Raw genomic sequence first — 6,286 nt, 5'->3', positions numbered from 1 at the left:
GAAAATGTCCCAGTTCTTCCATGGTCTGCATTCTCACCAGACATATCACCCGTTGATCATGTTTGGGATGCTCCGAATCGACGTGTACGACAGCGTGTTCCAGAGAGTGTTGATAAGCTTAAATGTCCGTCTCTCACCCATGGAGAGACCTATATACTGTATCTCACCCTCCAAACAGTCTGGGAGGTAGCAAGGCAGGGTGGCTTGGCTCATCTCCTGGTCAGTAGGGGGTGAGTGAATCATCACTGGTTCATACACACACACACACACACACAGGACAGGGACATAGAGTAGAGCCTAGTTAATATAACACTACTATAGAAATAGCGTATTTTTGTTGGTGTAAAGGACGTCACGCTGCTTGCTTAGCGAGTACCACTTCCTCCCGATTCGGCCCATATCTGGCTGGAACTTGGGATCTCTGCCTCACAAACACACCGCCTGACAGTCCTCCGTCAAGCGTCTTATCGCACCACCTCAAATTCCTTGCTGGCACACGTGACCACCCTTCTGAAGCGTTTTACCAGTCAGCGCTACACCAAAAGCTAGTTGATGGCACAACATCAGGATGAGGAGTAACTCTGCCACGGTTCGTTGGACAAAGCCTACAGGGAAATGAATGCCCCTTTTGAAGGGGTTTTGGATAAACGCTGAAAATAAGGTCTGTGGTCCAAGAGCCTCAGGCCCTCCGGAAGGGGAGAAAGAGAAAAGATTAGGGTTAATGAGAGCATGGCTAAGATAGTACACCACATGCACTGAGGGTTAAGAATTAGCAATATTTTTGCTGCGGATAATAGATAATGAAACACACACACCTGTTTGACCTCGCTGTGATACTGTAGGCCTAGTTATGTTTTTTTCTGAGTATTTCTTTCTTTTTTCCTGAGTCAATTCAGGTAGCAGATCGCTGTCTGGTACAGGTACACCCACCACACTCACCGCTCTCTCCCGAGCTTTCGCTCGCCTCCAGCACTCACGCACTGTTGGGGCGAGTGACTCTGAACTTACAATGGCTAGCCCCAAGTCATTAAACTTTCAAATAGCTCTTTGTTGACTGTTGCTGGGTGTTATTGTCCACCATCAGCACCGGCCTGTACCCTAAATGCCCTAAGCTCTCTCCTGGCCAATTAAACTAAGTCTGAATTCGTCCTGCTAGGTGACCTAAACTGGGACATGCTTATACCACCAGACCAAGTCCTAAAGCAATGGGAATCCCTAAATCCTTCTCAGATTATTGCCAATCCCACAAGGTATGACTCCAAACACCCAGAAAAGGCTACTATCCTGTTAGGTATCAGTCTGGTGTTTTCTGTAATGACCTTAGTGATCACTGTTTTACAGCCTGTGTTCGTAATGGCTGCTCAGTGAAACGACCTGTCCTGATTTGTCATAGATGCTTGCTAAAAAACTTTCATGACCAAGCCTTCCTTCATGAACTGGCCACTGTAAAATGGTGTAGAATCAGCTTGATCCCCTCTGTCCAAGACGCTTGGACCTTCTTTTTTGATATTTTCAGTGGTATTGTTGACAAACAGCCCCTGGTTCGACCGTGATCTTGCAGAGTTACTCCACCTAAAGAATTGCATTTGGTGAAAGGCTCGGCACACGCATACTGGCTTTCGTTCAGGCAAACGAGAAATAAGTGCACTCAGGCTATCCGGAAGGCCAAAGTTAGTTACTTTAAGGAGCAGTTCTCTCTCAGTGGGTCTAACCCCAAGAAGTTCTGGAAAACGGTTAAAGACTTGGAGAATAAACCCTCCTCCTCACAGCTGCCCATGTCCCTTAATGTTGATGATGTGGTTGTTACTGACAAGAAGCACATGGCTGAGCTCTTTAATCACCACTTTATTAAGTCAGAATTCCTATTTGACTCAGCCATGCCTCCTTGCCCGTCCAGCATTTCCTCATCTCCCACCCTTCTGATGCGACTATCCCTGATGCTTCTCTCTCTTTTTCCCCTGCCCCGCTACAAAGTTTCTCCCTGCAGGCAGTCACTGAGTCCGAGGTGCTACAGGAGCTCCTTAAACTTGACCCCAAAAAAACATCCGGGTCAGATGGTTTAGACCCTTTCTTCTTTAATGTTGCTGCCCCTATCATCGCCAGGCCTATCTCCAACCTTTTTAACCTGACTCTCCTTTCTAGGGAGGTTCTCATTGCTTGGGAGGCAGCCACGGGTTGCCCTTTATTTAAAGGGGGAGATAAAGCTGATCCTAACTTTTATTGGCCTATTTCTATTTTATCCTGTTTATCAAAAGTGTTGGAAAAACTTGTCAATAATCAACTGACTGACTTTCTTGATGTCTATAAGTATTCTCTCGGGTATGCAATCTGGTTTCCACTCAGGTTATGGATGTGTCACTGCAGCCTTAAAGGTCCTCAGTGATGTCACCATTGCCCTTGATTCTAAGCAATATTGTGCTGCTATTTTTATTGACTTAGCCAAAGCTTTTGATACGGTAGACCATTCCATTCTTGTGGGCCGGCTAAGGAGTATTGGTGTCTCTGAGGGGTCTTTGGGCTGGTTTGCTAACTACCTCTCTCAAAGAGTGCAGTGTATAAAGTCAGAAAATCTGTTGTCTCAGCCACTGCCTGTCACCAAGGGACTACCCCAAGGCTTGATCCAAGGCCTCACGCTCTTCCTAATTTACATCAACAACATAGCTCAGGCAGTAGAAAGCTCTCTCATCCATTTATATGCTGATGATACAGTTTCATACTGGGCGGCAGGGTAGCCTAGTGGTTAGAGCGTTGGGCTAGTAACCGAAAGGTTGCAAGTTCGAATCCCCAAGCTGACAAGGTACAAATCTGTCGTTCTGCCCCTGAACTAGGCTGTCATTGAAAGTAAGAATTTGTTCTTATTAACTGACTTGCCTAGTTAAATAAAGGTAAAAATACTCAGTTGTCACAAGACAACCCAGAAAATTGCTGTAAACAGCGCCACACTCAGGCAAAAAATGCAATGTTCCATTCTCAACCATGTCCGTCTTTTCAAAGAAAACAATTTTATCTCTATTAGAGCAAAATAAGTATTTTTGTTGTGATCACAAGAAAATCCTAACAATTCAGGGAAAAAGCGCAACAGTCAGCCAAAAAATCTGAATGTTCTATCATAAAACGAGAACAATTAGTTTCCCTGGCTGATATATGGTTTATAATTAGAAATACTAAAACAGTAAATGAACAGATGACATTCACTGTTATAAACCTGTCTCCAATATAATCATATAGTTTACACAGACCCACGGCGGACCTTTGACAAATACAGCTCCGTGTGAAAAGATGTCCATGGCCTGTTTTGTCAACAAACTCAATGTATTCCAAACACTAGCGATAACCAAATGATCCCACTAATTTAGGTAGGCTAGTAAACGATACGCCTCTCTAGTATGTTTTATTGAAAACTGTCTGGGACTCTTGGTTCCCCTGTTAACTACTCAAAGATATTTGACTTATTAAGTCAAAGACTAAATTAACTGCAATTGAGTACCCATTATGAGTCATAATAGCCATAAAAGTCACCTTGATTTGTATGGTTATCAAAACGTCTTGCCAGCGTTAGCCTACATGAAACACAGCCCTTATTTTAAGTGTTTCTAAAATTCCAAATGTAAAAATGAATGGTGGAAAACGATTGGAACCATTTCCCTGTTTGACCGCTAGGTTTTATGGGAATTATGACACCTTTACCGTGGGGCTCTATAAGCGCTCTATCTCCATATTCCAATGGATCGAGTTATTTCACCACATCGGCTCCCTGATCATCTGCTCAAGAAAAAGTCATCCAGCGGCTGAATCTAGTTATAATCCCTGGCCTAGGGAGACTATTTTTCAAGCGGCCTTGAAATGCACACTCCAGCTGCTGCTGGTTCTCATTTATTTAAAAAGTAGATACAACATTTATTTAATCAGCTATGATGGTTTATGTAAATTGCTCAAAACGAAACATTTTCATTTGACTGAATATTACATTTGACTCTCACAATAATGATATTGGGGTATAATAATGGAGGACTTTATCATGATGCTTTGTCCAAATTGTAAAAAAAAAGGTAGTGTCAAAGAAGCTAGCGACCTGGTTAAAATTGTCTTATGCCTCCAGCCTCTGGGCGCGTTTTACTGCTCAGGCGTGGCGGATTTAAGCCAAATCTTACAATTCCTGAATAGGTATTTTACATATCAGCTAACCATGTCATATGTTATAGCAATCTGGTGCCGAAAATAAATTCTGTGGTAAACACAGGTTTATGAGATCTTATATATTCTGTTCTATAAAATAAACTTCATCAGCTAATGTCACTTTTTGTGAATTGCGAAGTATTTACATAATCAATTCAAGTACTTAAAGCACATAAAAACTTCAAAATTCATAGAGGGCATGTTAAAAATGCACTATGCACAAATCGTCCACTATTTCCTGGTTGCAAAATTCTAATAGTTCCCCTAATTCCAGTTTATGTGACAAAACAAGAGACAGAATCATTGTACCATCTAAACCGCTGTGAAATATATTTTCCATAACCCCAAATGTTGTATTTTCAGCTGTTGAAGCTGATGTACAAAGCCAAAAGTAAAAGACAAAAACAAAACTCAAGAACGGGAAGCATAGAAAAACCGCACATATCTACCACTTCTTAAACTTACTTTCAAAGAGAACAATAGCTCTATAACACATATTTCTATTTTAATTTGTCTGGTTGCCCAAAAAGTTACATATTGCAGCTTTAACTGACTGATATTATCTCATAGAACAAAACGTAGCCTATAAGATCTCCTAAACCTGTGTTAGCCTCAGACTATAACGCCGTTCTTTCCCTCTTCATTTGCCCCCCCAGGAATGGCTGAACGAACCAGAGGTAACTAATTTCCAGGTTTTAGGACTACAAGCTCTATAGCTATGGGAAATATGCTTTTCACACCGCTTTTTCGTAGCAGGTTAAGAGAATTAACGTAGCAGGTTAGGAGACTGAGATTAAAGTTAGGAAAAGGGTTAGGGTTTGGGAGAATGCTCTCCTAACCTGCTATATAAACCACTTTATATTGAAGTGGCATGAAAAGAGGGTGCCCCCAATAGCTATGTCTGTGTTCGAGAGCATCAAAACCATGATGTATCATAGGTCAATTGGGACTGACTGACTGATATACAAATATTAATGAGTCGTTATTTATAATGCAAGTTGATTTGTAGACCAGTCAGTCGGCAGTCGCATGCACTGTCGGCTGCAGTGTCGAACAAGCCCAATCTGTCAGTCGATGACACAGTCAATGACACAGTCAATCAAGCATTGGTTGATGTATGCAACGTCTGAGCAGGGGAACGCGACCAAAGCGAATTATGTATGATAGGGCAAAAAAATCGAAATAGAAGTTTGATTGGTTGAAATGGGAAACGTCATCAATCGCAGGATATTTGAAAGGGAAGAAAGAGATAGCAGGACACAAGTGTCAGCTCAAGGGAAAAGCAAGTTAGGGAACACTGAGGAAAATGGTGGAATGTTATGTTTGAATCAGATGGCATGTCAAGTGGAGATGGGCGTGAGAAGAATTGGATTACAGTGGCGAATGCAAAAGGAAATAAGAGAAGTAAATTGGTAGTGGAATCTAGTCAATCCAAGCCTAGTTCTGATATTTTGTTGGTTGGAGTAAGTGTTTTGGATTAAAGTTGTTACCTGGGAGATCCGATTGAAGTCTCTATAAAAATTGTGGCGCGTTGGATGAAGTGGCGTTGATGAGAGTAACGAAAAAGTGGGCTTTTTATTTTGTATTTTTTTTGTGTATCTATGGAACAGAAAGAGGGTGCTCTGCGCCTCAAGAAGATATCGGATTGGAATGTGTCATATGTTGCTCTTTGAAGCAGGGCGCCTATCAAGGGTGGTGTCTCTGGTGTGGCACTAGAAGTAAATGCAAAGAATATACAGCATGTGAAGAATTGGATCAAGTCATCGGTGCACACAAACTGACCGGCATGGTGGAAGCCCACTCCAGCCATTCGATCATTTTTTGCTGAAGTGTCTCTCCCTTCTCACATATATTTGGGTTTTATGAGGTACCCTGTGAGAGTCTTCATGCCCAAACCCATGCAGTGTAATAAATGCAAATGTTTCAAGTGTATGTAGATGGCAAGGGTATCCTATGCCAGCTGAGCCTAAATGCTACAATTGGGGTTGTGAACATGCACCCGAATTTCTGAAGTGTTCTGTTAGGGTGAAGGAGTCGGAGGTGGTAAGAATCAGGGCTGTCCAGCATGTCTCCTATCCGGAGGCGGTGAGAAGAGTGGAAGAAAGGAGTG

Source organism: Salmo salar, chromosome 10 (assembly GCF_965601325.2).
Source record: "Salmo salar chromosome 10, fSalSal1, whole genome shotgun sequence".
NCBI classification, from domain to species: domain Eukaryota; kingdom Metazoa; phylum Chordata; class Actinopteri; order Salmoniformes; family Salmonidae; genus Salmo; species Salmo salar.
Note: the sequence above shows the minus strand (reverse complement) of the source record.